The 16,097-nt window shown below is 37.7% G+C and overlaps 1 protein-coding gene across 1 annotated transcript in view; it reads right to left on the reverse strand.

The window, feature by feature from the left end:
- The window catches only part of RCAN2 (regulator of calcineurin 2), a 333,788-nt gene extending 318,633 nt beyond the window's left edge, over window positions 1-15,155 (reverse strand). The window contains exon 1 of the mRNA XM_051997089.1: window positions 14,803-15,155. The gene's annotated coding sequence lies outside the window, so the exon portion shown is untranslated. The remainder of the gene's footprint in view (window positions 1-14,802) is intronic.
- Window positions 15,156-16,097: the final 942 nt, after the last annotated feature.

Genomic DNA, 16,097 nt, shown 5'->3' on the forward strand with positions numbered 1-16,097 from the left:
GATGGAACTTCAACAGTGGTCATTCTCTTTAATGATAGACAAGATGCATGAATGCTATAATTCATGTTATTGCGCTGAATTCTAATAGGTTTGATCTTTCATGAGGAAATCTATTAAAGCTTAAAACCAGAAATGGCTAGTACATTGAGCTAGTACAGAATCAAGACCTCCTCTTTTAAAGTATTCCTCTGCCTTTTTCTTTTTTTTTTTTTAAACTCTACAGCACTCTAAATCTCCGGCCGTTTTCATTTCTCCTCAGGAAACTTTTTCGCCTTATAATCCTTCCCTCAGGAGCTTAACTGTTCTTATTCAGTCATTCTCCATGACCCCTCTTGAGGTTTTTATAGCAAAGATAGTGGAGTAGTTTGCCATTTCCTTCTCTCACTCATTCTATAGAAGAGGAAACTGAGACAAACAAGTGACTTGACCAATGTCACCTGGCTAGTAAGTGCCTGAGATCAGATTTGAACTCAGGAAATTGACTCTTCCTGACTCCTGAGAAGCACTCTATTCATTGTACCACCTAGCTGCCCTGAACCATTTTTATTCTTCTGATATCTGAGGCAATAGGAACATTGACTTTGCTGTATTGTAGTTTTGTTTCCCTTGTTTGGGGGGAAGGAGAAATTAGGTTAGAAAAATAGATTTAGAACTGGAAGGGACCACAGAGATCATCTAAACTCATTTTACAGATGAAGAAACTGAGGCCCAAAAAAGTAAAGTGATTTGCTCAAGTTCACACAAGTGATAAGAAACAAAGCTAAATACCCAGGTCCTCCATTTAAAAAATCTGGCATTCATTCCACTGCACTGCAGATGACTCAATTAAAATAAATAAATAAAACTTTGGTTTTGGTCAAGTTGTCCCAAAAGAGGTAGAGTTATTCATTGCTAGTTCTAAAGGTATGCCTCAAATTTTACAAGCTTCATCATATAGGAAGTGATAGACTAACAAGCATAATGAGACATATACTTTGAACATGGCCAATGCAGAAAATTGTTTTGCTTCCTTATATTTCTTATAGGGTTTCTCTGCCCCATCATTTCCCACCACAGCTATCATCCCCTATAATCCCATGCCCCAAGAAGTAGGAAAGAGAAAATAAATAAATGCTTGACATTTGAAAGAAAATAAATGCCTGATAACTGAATTGGAAAAAATAAAAGTCAAAAATTATCATAGACTTTGACTCAGTTACTCCATTGCTGCACATAAACTCTGAAAGTATCAAAAACAATCAAAAAGAGCCCCCTATTCAGAAATATTCACAGCCGTATTTAAAATGTTGGAAGCAACCTATTGTGATAGTCCATGGAATTGTGATAAATTAAGGTGTCAGAATACTATAATATGATTAAGATTGATAAGGACCAATACAAAAAAAAAGGAATCCAGAAAAACCTTTATGAAATAAAGTAAAGAAAAAGTAGAACTAGGAATATTTATTACCATCTAAGAAGAACCTTGAATGAGAATGAATAAACAAACCAAAGAATCAGAATGGAGGAAAGAAACAGAGAAATGGCTGAAAAATTATTTATAGCCCATGAATTAAAATTAACTTAACTTTTTATTACTAAGCAAAATAAAACATTTCATTTAAAGAAAAGATAGCTCACAAGAATATAATTGAAATAGATCCCACATCCTCTATGAAACTGGAATTCTTCAAGGTTGGCTCAAGCAAGCCTGGGATTCAGAAGCAGTAAATGAATTTGATCCAAAATGTGCACTGGATGATCCTCAACTGGCCTTGGGGCCTGCTGGGGCAATAGCCACCAAAATCTGGGAAATCAGAAGTTGGACATAACAATCTGGTGTGGGCTGGCTCTTGGTCTAAAAAGAATCATTAAAGATAAGTTGGCCTATGGGAAATTAAGATCAACAGGGTTAACCTAACACCTAGTTTGGGACTGAATAGTCTTCTATATACTTTTCTAAGTACCTTACTTTTTTTTTCTAGATTGGTATAGTTTCCTGCCTTCTGGAGTGTGCAACAGACAAGGACAAAAAGGAAAAAAGCAGATGCTTAGATTCAGGCATGCAACCGTTATGGAAAACAGCTGAAAGAGGAAAGGTGATTAAGATTCCAGTGCCACATATCTCTGAAATCAGGCATTCAAGTAGACTCAAAGACTAAAGGAGTCAGGGAATTCTATGACTCAAATAGAGATTTAGAAATGAGGAAAGTTTAGTATAGTTATTAAGGAGAAAGCCTAGGTTATTAATCAATCATTTCACCTCCTCCCCCTCCCAGATCATTTTCAAAATGGAATTAGAATCTCCAAAAAACTAACCAAGGTGAAGAAAAATAAAAAACAAGCTTGGCTCAAAGTCTTCGTATATAAGGATTTTAAACCACAAATCCACAATTAGTAGTTATTAGGCATTCACAATGTACACTGGGCTAATTCCTAGAGATACTGAGAAAAGCACAAATGGTTCTTGCCTTCAAGAAACTTCTATTCTAATTAAAAGACTTCCTATGAATAAGTAGGTACACACAAAATATAGAGAAAGTATATGGAAAGTAAGTTTATTTAAAATAAAAATCTATAGGTCAATAGACGAGCATTTCAAAACTGCTCCTACCAGGCGCTATGCTAAGCTGGAGATTTGAAGGATAACAACAGAACCTGTTCTCAAGAATCTCACATTCTAATGAAATTATTGAGGTTGGGAAGGGATCCCAAAAGGTCGGGGGTCACAGACCAATGTCACGAGGTGTCTCGAAAGAATTTGTAGGTGTGAACCCATATCCAAGTCAAGGAGCAAAGTTTATTGTAATTGTAACACCAGTTGAAGTGGTCTAAATTCCAAGAGAATTTAGCAAAGAAACAGAAGCAAGGAGATACATTTTATCTAGTTCTTCGTGTTATAGATATGCTAATTTTATGGTCTAAGGGTAGAACCAAGGAACGGGTCTCAAGAATTTGGTTATCACTGAGGAACAGAATATCTATCTGACAGTGCAATAAAATGAGGAGTGGTTTATCCATTATTGTCTCAGGAATTTGATTTGTGGGACTATCCTGAGACCAGAAGACTTTAGAATCAGATAGATTGTTAGAACAATAGTATTCACTATTTCAGAGTTTGGACATTTATACTTATTTTGTATTTAATTTGTATTTTAACATATTTAACATGTATTGATCATCCTGCCATCTAGAAAAGGGGGTGGCAGGAAGGAGGAGAAAAAATGGAACAAAAGGTTTGGCAATTGTCAATGCTATAAAATTACCCATGCATATAACTTGTAAATAAAAAGCTATTTTAAAAAAAGTAACTAATGGCATGTCCATTGGAAAGCTTGCTGTCCACTATTTTGTTATCAATAAAAGTTAATGATATACTTAAAAAAATTAGTATTCTCAGGTTAGATGTGGGAGTCTTCAGGGATACAGATTTCCAAAGCCAGAGGACTTTAGAATCACTGACAGAATCTTAGAGCAGAAGCTCCCTAAGGTCACCAGATCTTAAAATTACTGTGATATCTCCTTGGAAGCTATATCATAGCTTACCATATCATACCATAAGCTTACCATATCATAAAAACTCATGTAGGAATTTCTACAAAGATCAGTGATAAAGAGATTGGGGAAGTAGGGGACCAGAAAGGTTACTGAAATTATATCCCCTAGGGGCTGCCTAACCCTTTAATCACAGAATTCAAGATGGAAAAGACCACAGAGATCACCTAGCCCTACTCTTACCCAAAGAATGAATCTTCAACAATTTCTTCAATAAAAGATCTATTGAGTTGAAGATCTCCAGTGACCAAGAACTCATTCACTTTTCTATCTAGCTCTAGGCCATTGTTCTGTTAGATTGGTCAAGAACTATCAAGGAATTTACAGATCATAAGAGGAACTTCTGAGCTTCAATTGGTACCTAGCCTTAATTATTGAATAGGTATGGCCTCAGTGAAAGTGAGAACTTTTGAAGACCTTAGCTTAAAAAGACCAAGGTCTCCCATTTCATCTAGAGCCATCTTCTGCCTTCTTGATCTACATCTTGACATTGAACCCAGTTGGCCCTTGAGGGGAAGTGAAGCAGGTGACTTTTCACAGCCTGCCCTCACTTAAATTAAATACACTTGCATGTCATGGTATCACCTCCGTTATGTCATGACCCTCTTCAAGAATGAAGGACAAACAATAACAGCATGGAAGAGAGAAAGGAATTCCCTAAACCAATAAAACTACAAGTCTGCTCCCTTCCCATCCTCTCTGCAAGATTTAAACTAGCAAAGCCAGAATATAATCATGGGACTGCTTGCTAATCACATATTTTCAAAACAATTCATGTAAAATATGGCTCTAAATGTACAGGTAGAAGGTGAGCTAGGACAGTCAGCAGAGGGAATTTGCATCTGTTTCCAAGGCAAAGCCAAAAACACAGATGATTGATAGATCCAAACAAGTGTATATTATAGAGTCACTGAATTTTAGAGGTGAAAGGAAACTTAAAGATTATTTTGTCCAAGTTCCTCATTTGATAGATGAAATGGTAGCCCAGGATGAAGTGACATATCCAAGACCATACAGTCACAAGGGAGAGAGTAGAACCTATGTCTGAGAAATGAAATACATTATAAATCCCTCTAGGCATATGTTGCCTAGGTTGAACTTCTAGGTTTTCCTAATCTGTACCTGTTCTAATTTCAGAGCTATCCTGGGGATGCTGATTTGGACTAAGAAAGCAAGAGTTTGTCAAAGAACTTGACTCAGTCTCTCCTCATCCCCTAGAGTCAATATTCCTGAAGTGGATCTCAACATCAGTGTTCAGAGACTTTCATCATCTCAGAGCTAGAATGAAACTTCTCATAATGACTCCAGACCAGAATAAGAACATGACACTTGTACCTTTTGAGACAAATAAAATTGAACCAAGCTTTAGAGCACTAAAAAGGAACCTCCAAAAGTTCTGTGTATTACTAAAATACTGAGAAATGGACATGCCTTGAATATTACACTTTCATCCTCCAGACTTTGCTACCATGCCATAGCTTCCTGCTCCTTGGGTCACTGCTCTCCATGCCTCCCAATACTGAGTTTGTCCTGGAATCTCTATTTTGAGGAAGGCAACAGATTATCTCTCAATTCTCCATTCTTAGTCCCCATATCCCAAAGGATATCCCCATTCCTAACTTTCCAGTCCCCATTACAATGTAAGCTCCTAGAAGGCAGAAACTTTTTCTTTTAGTTTTTATTTGTATCTCCAAAGCCCAGAAATATAGATGGTACATAGCAAGTACTCAATAATGCTTGTCAACTTGTCTACCAAAGCTAAAAACTGACAAGCTATAATAATTCACATTTATAAAGAGCTTTAAGGTTTGTAAACTCTATTTCATGTTCATTATATCATTTCAGTCTCACAAAAATTTGGTGAATTTGATGTTGTTATCCCTATTTTATAGATGAGGAAACTGAGGCTTAGTAAGGAAAAATGACATTGCTAGTGTTTAAAATGTAATTTGAATTCAGAATTTTACTATCCCAAGCCCAGCCCTAGTTTCATTAGTTCAAGCCACTACCTTAATATCACTCTCTTAAACTAGAGTGTTTAATTCTAAACAACATATTTGAGGATGACGATTGAATAAAATTAAATATTGAAAAATAGACCAGGTAGTAAAGTAAGTGCTACTGAATATCATTCCTGGCTAAAATGTAAATAGTCTGCTTAAGGTTGTGACTTTGTCACAGTGAAAGCCTGAATACTATTAGTGTCTTCTGCAGGAGACACATTTAGCATATTCATGAAACGTGGCCCTGTTTGCACTTACCTTGTCAAGGCAAAAAGATTATTTGTTCTAGTTATTAGTTCTCTCCAGTAAATGAAGATGTTTTTGAACTCATACATGTACATATTTCCATTTTTTATTTCAAAGATCAACTGACCCTGTATTCAGTCAAAGTTTTCTTAATATTTATCCTTAACACAAATGTAAACAGAAGCCAGATTCATGAATAGTGAAACTTGGTAGATTAGGTGTCTGCCCTGAGTGTATTTCCCATTGTGTCTATGATTATCTTTCTCTTTGTGATTATGAATGTGTTTGTGCCTTAAGGTGGGTGTTCCCTAAGAGAATCTCTTAGGCCTTACTGAGCTGCCAAACTAACTGAGGTCTTGGACACAAAAAACAGCAAAGAAATTTTGTTGTGATGGATCCTTGGCACAAAGTCAGTGAATCATGGATTCCCTGGCAAAACTTTCTGAGGCATTCACTATCCTAGTGCATGTTGGGTTAGGGTCTACAGGCTCCATCAGAAATCCTAGGATTGTGACACTATTGCAGATATTAACCACATAATATTTGTCTGTTGGTTTCAATCAGCAAGCACTTAGTAAGCACCACTGATGTTCCTCGAACTGTGATAAGTACCAAGGTGGGAGACAAGTGATGGAGGGAGGAAGAAGGATAAAAATAAAACTTAAGAAATTTACATTTTATTTAACATTCACAATATATCAAGACAGTTGATTGATTCATTCATTTTAACCTAATAGCTATTTGGTTCAGTGTAGAATAAATTAACATTCAAATAAGGTTTTTTTTTTTTTTTTGTTTGAATTGGCAAGTCAATTCAATAAAAATGGTCCATCTAAAAGCCCCATGGTATAGGGTAAAAGCAAGCAGTTATCCCCAACATAGTCCTCAGTTAGTCAATAAATTATAGTCTACACTATAATAATCCTCAGAAAGTCATAGATTGATCACTAAAGTAACCCCTTAACTAACATAATTTAGCACCTATTAGAAACAGCACATTTACAGAAGAGCAATTTTTCCAAATAAAAGGATCACTCAATTTAGAATTAAAGGGAAAGGGTTTAAACCTTAGCTCTGCTATTTACTTCTGTGACTTTAAGCAAATTATTGGATTTCTCTGGACTTCACTTCTCTGCTATATAAAATGAGGGGTTGGACTGGATCCCTTTGAATTAATCAACAAGCATTTATGAAATGCCTGCTACATACCAGCCACATAGCTAGGGTGCTAGGGATACAAATAGAGCAAATGAAGCAGTCTCTGCTAAAAAGGAGTTTACATTCTCAAGGGAAAGACAACTGTGACATATGTAATAAACATTTGCAGAATAAGCATAAAGAAAATAAATACTTTGATCCTATGTCCAGTTGTAGACAGATGAAATTCTCTGAGTATGTTAATATTATAAGCCCTATTCCACTGTGCAGTACAATTACAGTCAGAACCCAGAATTATAAATTTTGAGTGAGACTGGTGTTAGAATAAATAAAAAGGTGACCCCATGGGAGAAGGGAATAGATGGGTAGAGTACTTATTCAGACTTTCACTAAAGAAACAAATAGTTTAGAGCTGGGAGCAGCCTCCAGACTCCTTGTTTTATAAAATACACTAAGAACCATAGAAGGCAACTGGCTTGTCTAGGATTCAGATTCAAGTTCTCCAACTTTAAATTTTGCATCAGTATTAGTTGGCTTTGATAGTTCTGAAAGGATGAAACTGATAGAACTTTTGCCCACACCTTCACCTATCCAGAAAATCTAGCCATCTACTCTGCTTTCCAACCCTAGAGGTGAATTCCACCTTCATCTCTGGAAACCATTACCAAATCAAAAGGACCAATGCTTTTGAAGAAGAGGCTACTTCTGACTGTTTCAAAGCTTTGTTCACCATTTCTTGGATTTCACAAACCAAAATAGTCCTTTCTCTAATCAGTCACTATCCTTCATTATGTGTTATCTCATTTTAATAGAATGTAAATTTCTACTTCTTTTTTCTTTTTGCCAAAAGATACCTTTACTCACAAGAAAAAGTCATGGACAAAATCCAAAGATAACCTTGTGACATGCTTTTGGAAAGGGGAGACTTTTTTTTTTTGATAGCATTTTATCTTTCCAGATACATACAAAGATAGTTTTCCATATTCACCTTTGCAAAACCTTGTGTTCCAAATTTTTCTCCTTTTCTTCCTCCCTCTCCCCTCATCAAGACAGTATGCAATTCAATATAAATTAAAGAGGTGCAATTCTTCTAAACATATTTCCATGTTTGTCATACAGAACAAGAAATATCTGATCAAAAGAGAAAAAACAAGAAAAAAAAAAACAAGCAAACAACAACAAAATGCAAATACTATGCTTTGATCCAAACTTTTGAAATGTAGACTTCTTCAAAATTTCACTTTTGCATCTCTAGTCCCAGATTATAACACAGTGCCCAGCACATAATAGGTCCTTAATATTTTTTTATTCATTCAATTCATTTATATCATTCATGCATTCCCACTTAACAGGGCTTCTTATCTTAAATCAGAGATAATGGTCCTAATAGTTCAAATGTACTTAACTATCTCTATGAATTTGGGCAGATTTTCTCTGACCATTTGCCAATTGCTTGTCAGTCCATATGCAAGATTCTGCATGGATACTACAATATGAATGTGCTCTGGAATTCAGTAAGAAAATCATGACTATTGAATATTTCACTCCACGGGGTCATAAAGAATGAGACATGATTGGAAAACAACAATAACAACAATGAATACTTCCAGTCTATTTTAGAACTTATAAAAACTTTCAAAGGAACTGGTTTCCTGAGTTTTCATTCATCTCTTGCTAGGATACCAACAGAGATCTAATTTGCTCCAATGAACAATATAAACCTGTTCCAATATATACCCATATCACTAAGGGGTTTCAGAACCAGGGAAGCATTAGGGTCATCCCTGTCCCCAAAACTGTTGTGATGTGAACCCCATTCAATTGACTTAGAGTCTGAGACAATTTGGGAGCATATTAATCAGACCCTGTTCCCTAATTTAATCTGCTTATCCGTATATGTTTCTTCTGCCTATGCGCTACCTTCTGATCTGGCTCTTTAGAAACGTAATTAAATTTACCACTCAAACCCCAAATTTTATTTGTTCCCTTTGGTTTGGTCTGGCCTCTGAATTAGGACCTACTCAAACAGAACAAGAGTCATTGTTCTTTTCATTATTGTCATTTATACTTCAGAAATCTACAAGATAATATTCATAACACATTAAATTTACAAATTCCCTTTTTATTTTTTTTTCTAGAGAGCTAGATGTTAAATAGTATCAGCCCAATACAGTTCACACTCCACATTTCTCTATTCACTAACTAACCTCTTGGATTATGAACTGTTTGTTACCAGTATGCCATACTTGTCACCACATCCTAAAACTCTGATCTTATTTTTACTTCTGAGTCTTCTAGTTAAACCGTGCCTAACTGGAGTATAGTGAAAAGTTTTTTTTTTTTTTTTCCCCATATGAGGAAAATAAAGGATAAAGAAGGGAAGTAATATTAGGCAGTTCTTCAATCAACCAGTTATTAAATGCCTACTATATCCAAGTGAAGAAGTATCAAATAAATAAATTACTTAGTTACCAGATTGGAGAATGGTTTACAAAGTGACTCATATGAGAATTTCATCGCCATCATAAAGGATGCCATTTATTAACATGAAACATTTCAAGGGATAGTGTTTTAAGTGAAGCCAACTTTTAAAGTATAAGAGCAGAAATGGAGGGAAGTAACACTGGGTCTAAGGAGTTAAGAAGGAATTAGGGAGGAGTTAAAGAGAGGTCAGGTTGGGGGACAGTCTCCAACAAATTCACATGGGCATTTATATGACCAGGTACAAGATGAGAGAAGAGTGTTTTTTTAGATATGTTAACAAAACAGTCTCAGGAAAATGATCTTATTTTGTGGGTGATTATGGTCGATAATGGAAATAGATTGGACTTGTTTAACATTTACATTATTCCTGACAATGAGAACAGAATGAGCTTGTTCAGAGTTCCATTACCCAGGGCATCTAGTTGGCACCATATTGCATGGAGCACTAGTCTGGAATCAGGAAGATATATCTTTCTGAGGTCAAATTTGACCTCAGATACTTACTGTGTAATCTTAGGCAAGGTATTTACCCCTGTTTATCTCAGTTTGTTTCTTATCTATAAACTGATTTGGAGAATGGCAAATCATTACAATATCTTTCCTAAGAAAAACCCAAATGGAGTTGACAAGAGTCAGACATGACTGAAAAATGACTTAACAGTATATGCCAGGCACTATGCAAAGTATTAAGGATTAAAAAAAAAGGCAAAAAAATCTCTGCCTTCAAGGAGTGCACAATATAATGGGGGAGATAGGAAGCAAACAAGTAATACAGGATAAACAGAAAATAAGAGAGAGAAAATGCTAGTATTAACAAATATTGGGATAAAGTTCTTGTAGAATAAGAAATTTTTAGGTGGCATTTCAAGGAAACCAAGGAAGCCAGAAGGAAGCCTTGGAAATAAGGAGGAAGAGCTTTCCAAGCATGGGGGAACAACCTAAGAAAATGTCTGGAATAGGTCATGTTCATGGAACAGCATGGAAGCCTGTGTCACTGGATCTAAGTGTAGATGACAGGAATTAAGGTATTTGAAGATTGGGGTTGGGCAGAGTGGGGAGATGTACAGATTATGAAAGTCTTTGAATACCAAACAAAGGATTTTGCTTTTAATTCTGGAGGTTGAGAAGGAGACACTGGAATTTATTGAGTAGTGAAGGTGAGGAGCATACAATGAAAAAAAATGTAGATCTTGAGTTAGCAAGGACTTGAGTTTTTAATTTGGATTTTAATACCAATCAGTTGAATGATTTTGTTAACATCAATTAGTTGAATGATTTTGTAATGAATTTGGAGTCAGGGAACTTGTATTCAAATGCCAGATCTTACTTTATTTTACCTTGATCTATCAAATGAGAGGATTAACTAGACCAGAGTTTTTACTAGCTCTAAAAATGCATAGTCTCTGACTCATACATGTCAATTAGCTTCTCTGAGAGTCAGTTTCCTCATCTGTACATTGGAGGATTAAAAAAATTACTTATCTCACAGGGCTATTGTGTTATCAAACAGATAACATATATAGAATATCCCAAAAGTCTTTGTGAATTAAGACTTTGGGGACAGCTTATACATAAAATGGCTTACCAACTTTAAAGCCTTCTAGCAATGTTAGCCATTAACATATATATTTTTTACTATCTCACAGGCTTATTATGAAAAAGGCACATTGCAAGTATATAAATGCTATAGATATATGAATTATTGTCCTGAAGTGCCTAATAAATGAACATTCTGTGGCATAACTCCTTTTTTCTCATGGGCATAAAGAAATTTTCTGTGGACATTTTGAAGTTCGGGAAGTTGAGCTTAGGCTATTTTGAGAAATGCCCTTCCCCCCAACTTTTTTAACCTCTAGAGAGTGCCCTTCACAGACACTCACTTTGGTTATTTTTTTAAGACATTGAAAAATAGTTTCTGTTCGGTTTCAGGCTGCTTCCATGTGTAAAAACAAAAATGACCCATCTTGAGTCATTCAGATCTTTCCAGGGGGCACCTGATAGCCAATAAAAATAAGTTGAGAGGGTAAAAAATTAGTTAAAATTTGACAGACATTAAACAAAGACTATTCATAAAGATCCAAAATGTACTAGGGAAAAAACAGAGAAACAACAACAAAAGTCCAATGTTTTGTCCCATCTGTTGTAATTCTGGTCTTGTTAAACCCACCTAGCATCACTGGCTATAGACAGTACTGTTTCTTTACTATGTTCTTGACCAATTAATAAATGAAACTAAAAGTGCGCAAAGCATATGTATGTATGTGCCCTCAACACATAGTGCATTGAATATCTTGTCAGTACTATAGTTCAGTTTTACATAGCATTTTCAGATTACATTCTCTCATTTCATTCTTAAAACAATCCTGAGAAAGAGATAGTACAGGTTTTAATCTCTCCATTTGACAAGAAAACAAGAGGTTCAGAACAGATTAAAATGACTTGCTCAAAGTTAATAATTGGCAGAACCAGGATTGGAGAACTCAGATTTTGTGATGTTAACTCAGGTGCTCTTTTTAGGATACTGTGAGAACCATTCTAGAATTGGAAGGCTGGGTAAAGGTCATTTTTCAATCTCTTCATTTTACATATGAGGAAATTGAGATGCAGAGCATTTCAAGGTTAAGTAAGTGACTGGAGGCAGAGTTGAAGTATAAGTTGAGTGTGTTTTTCCAAAGCATCATGATGTCTGCTATATCAATACAACTTTGGTTTTTAACAGAAAGAGAGGCCCTTCGTAGTACTTTAAAGGAATAGTTCCTTCCAAAATTATCTTTCTATATCTTTTTCTTCATAGGCACCAAATATCTTAAGCTCATTTGACTGTCCCCAACTTCTTAGTGCAGGGCAATACTGAAGCCCACTTTCCCTAATCAACACCAGCCTTCCAAAATCACCCTATATCCTCCTTTCTTTCTCAATTTAGCTATTGTCTGAACCTCCTTTACTTACCCAGCTGTCTTCACCATCACCAACATACTTTAAAATATATATGTGAAAAACTAAATCACACTAAGTTATTAAGGACTGACAATAGCATAACAGAAGGTACTTCCCCATAATTGACATTTTTAAGAGGAAAGCCTGGAGACTTTAGGGTAACACAAAAGTAGACTGACTTAAGAGACAATAGTCACCAGGTGGGAAGGAGGTGGTCACTCCTGCTCAGAAGTACTTCCTTGTTCAGGCAAATGCTTTCCCATTGGAAAATAAAATAGGACTCAAGAGCACCAAACTCCAAGAACTTTACTATGTTGGGGGGAGGAGGTAAATAGAATAAAGGAGCAGAGAAAAGAAAAGAATAAGAAAGACAATTTTAAAGAGAGCAAAAAATTGGCCTAAATAATGAGAACAGATAGATTTGCAATGTGTATGCATCTCCTTGCTTGATTAGGCAGGTGTTTTTCAAAGGAGTGGGATGAGTACTTGTAAATGACAGTGCTCTTAAAGCATCATTTATGCTAGTCAAATTTTACTCACAAGATAAATTGCTAAATTCTCCCATAATCTAAATCAGGGAATTAAACTCTGAAAGAACCAATGGAGCAAAAGCCCAGAAAGTCCACCTAGAACAATCCTGCCTGATGCTGGAAATGTCTGCTTTAAATAGACCCCATATAACCAAATACTACTTGATTTGATCTGCTTTCAATATGAAACTCATATACTATGCAAAACACCAACTATCAGGGCCCAATGACTGGCAATGCTTGATACAATGGCTTTAAGGTAAAAACAATCAATAAATAGGGTCTGAAATCCTGCCAAGTGTCCACCACCACTGTAGAGCCATTGTCAATGTGCTTCTCCCTCAAGCATATTTCCAAGCCCTGTGAATTTCTAACTTCATAATACCCTCAAGCTGAGACTATTTAGCAAGTCAGCATGAAATATCTTTTGCCTTTTTTTGTTTCATAATTTTGGATCAGATATAAAAGAGGATGAAGTTGCTGGATTATGTTGTGGTCAAATATCCTACTTTTTCCTAAATGGTATTTAACCCTCTTATATGTTTATTTATGGAAAGTTTTGGCTATAGAGAGGTTTGGATGAGGTATCCCCCAAACCTTTACTATTTATTATTGTGAGTCCTTAGGCAAGGCACTAAACCTTTAGGAACATCAGTTTCTTCATCTGTAAAATGCAATATTTGGGATGGATAATCTTTAAAGTCTTTTCAAGGTCTAAGTGCTATGAGCTCTAGAAGTCTTCCAGTACCACAGAAATGGGATGCTTCTTTTTTTTTTAGGCTTTATGTTTTGAGGCTTTTTTCCCCTTCAATAAGCTGAAATAACAGGAAAGTATTTTAAAATCCTTGCTAGCAAAATCATAAAATGATTAATTAATAAATCCATATTTAACCTCTTCTTCACCACCACTACCACCATCCTTGGCACTGCAGCTGATGCTTGAACTGCCCAATGCATGGCATCAGAAAAAGACCAAAACAGCAGGTACTATGAACTCTGGCTTTATTCTTTTGCAGATGAAGAAAAGAAACTGCATGCCTTGGAAAATGAATCATTAACTCAAAATCCAACAGAGCTGCCCTGGAAACCAAAGCGATCTAAGAAAGTGATGGTATCTCTTGGACAAGTTGAGATTTTCCTGTTCCCTCCTGTGACTTCTAAACTGAAGCATCCCACAATCCTGGGCCAAGCAGACACAGAACAGTCTAGTTCTTTGACTTTACAAACGTGAAGTTATTTTTAGATGACCCAAGCTAGCTAATTCCCCTCAGGGCAATTTCCCAGCTAGCTCAGCCACCAGGCAACAAGTCGCCCCTTCCCCAACACCCACATCCTCTTACTTCTGGACCTGGGGAGAGGTTCTCCTAATTTCTTCCTTCTAGATACCCCTTCCCCAATTCCCCTTTGTGGGTCCTCAGTTCTGGGTATATTATTTTCCTTCCCCTACTCCACTTATCCACCTGCTGCTGCTGCTTGACCTCAGCTACTTAACCCGAAACCCATTTTTCCGTAAAACGGAATTCTTTGGACTGGGTTCACTCGAACTCTCACAGCCACGGAGATTCAGCCTATGGGGTCCCGGAGAAAACGCCTTAGCTAGAGTGAGGGGAGAGGGAGGAAAAGGGAGGGCAACAACCCCCCGTACGCACTACTGCCCATTGCCCGACTAAACATAGCGGGTGCTGTTCCCCCCATCTCTCATTCCAGCCCCAACACACACAATGAACCCTTCCCCCACTTTTCCCCCTCTTCCCTCAAAAAACTGGAAGAACGCGCACTCCCAGACCTCACCACCCCCCGATCTTTGGGGACCAGTGCGGACAGAGCGCTCTCCCCCACCTTCCCCGCCGCCGGTCAGGCGCATGTGTTAGGTGGGGTGATCCAGGGACTGGCGCTGTTACGTAACTGACCTGCCGAGTGTCCGAGATGCCCCCGAGGAAGGCAGCGGGTCGGGGTCCAGAGAGTGGCTCGGCTTGACTGGGCTGGGCAGAGCAGGGCAGGGCAAGGCAATCTGCAGTTGCCCCGAACGCAGCGAAATGGATGATGGGGGTTGGACTCTTCAGGACGGTGCTCAGGGTTTTCCTCACCTGCCCCTGCTGATGTATGTTCGTGTGTGTGGAAGTGTGCAAATGGGTGTGAATGCCGGTAGTGCGGAGGTATGTTTAAAAGTGTCCACAGCGCCCAACCTGCCTTCTTGGCCCGCAGCAACTGAAAGGCTGCCTAGCTCTCTTCCTCGCTCTCCCTCCTCCCTCCCTCTCTCTTCTTCTTTCTCCCTCCCTTGCCTCCCCTCCCCACCCCCCCTCGCTCCAACCTCCACTGCTGTCACCCGGGACAAAGCTGTTCCAGGGAGGGGCACAGCAGGACACTGTGGAACCGCGATGGGCGACTCATGTACTCTAACTCATCAAGCTAACCTTCAATCATACCGGAGGAAATTCAAAGCTTTAGGCTTGATTCTCTTTTCGGTCTCTCCACCTCTATCACCTTTACCACTTCTCCCTCCCCCCCCCCCCATCCACCCACGCACATCCCACAACTTCCAATCCATCCCAGTTACCACCACCTCCAACATGCTGATGTATCCAGCACTCCACCCAACCACTCCTCCCTATAAGCCTTTTTCCTCTCAGGGACCCTCAATTTTTGTTGCCCTGGTTTGTCTCTGCAAAAGAGGCAGAAAAGATTAACTGACTTTAGCTTGGGTGTCATTTTCACAAAGAGGATGCGATTATAGCTTAAATGACAACAAATGAGAGTGGAGAAGGAGAGTGATGGTTTAGTTTAATAACAGACGTCTGGATGGAGGAGTCAGAGAGAAACTCTAACATAGGGACAGGTAGAGGAGAACTAAGAGAAGTAATTGAATATTAATCGGGAAAGAAGGCAAAGGCTTGAGAAAGCAAAGTGATAAAGAGACAGAGTCTGTCTATCTATGACAGACAAATAAGATGAGTGAGACAGAGTTAAGCCTGATAGGCAAAAGGGGACTATCAAGAGTTGTGTGTTATAGAAAGAGGTGAAATTAACTAGGGAGTGTAAGGTATAAAATAAAGGAGAGACAGAGACAGGGAAATCGAGACAGAGACTTTTAATAAACCACACTGAAAGAGACCCATAGGATTTAGAACTGGAAGGTATTTTCTTCATTAGGAGTTCTTAACCTTTCTTGCATATTGTTCCTTTTTTTGGCAATTCTGGAAACCTT

Source organism: Antechinus flavipes, chromosome 4, assembly GCF_016432865.1.
Source record: "Antechinus flavipes isolate AdamAnt ecotype Samford, QLD, Australia chromosome 4, AdamAnt_v2, whole genome shotgun sequence".
Classification (NCBI taxonomy): Eukaryota; Metazoa; Chordata; class Mammalia; order Dasyuromorphia; family Dasyuridae; genus Antechinus; species Antechinus flavipes.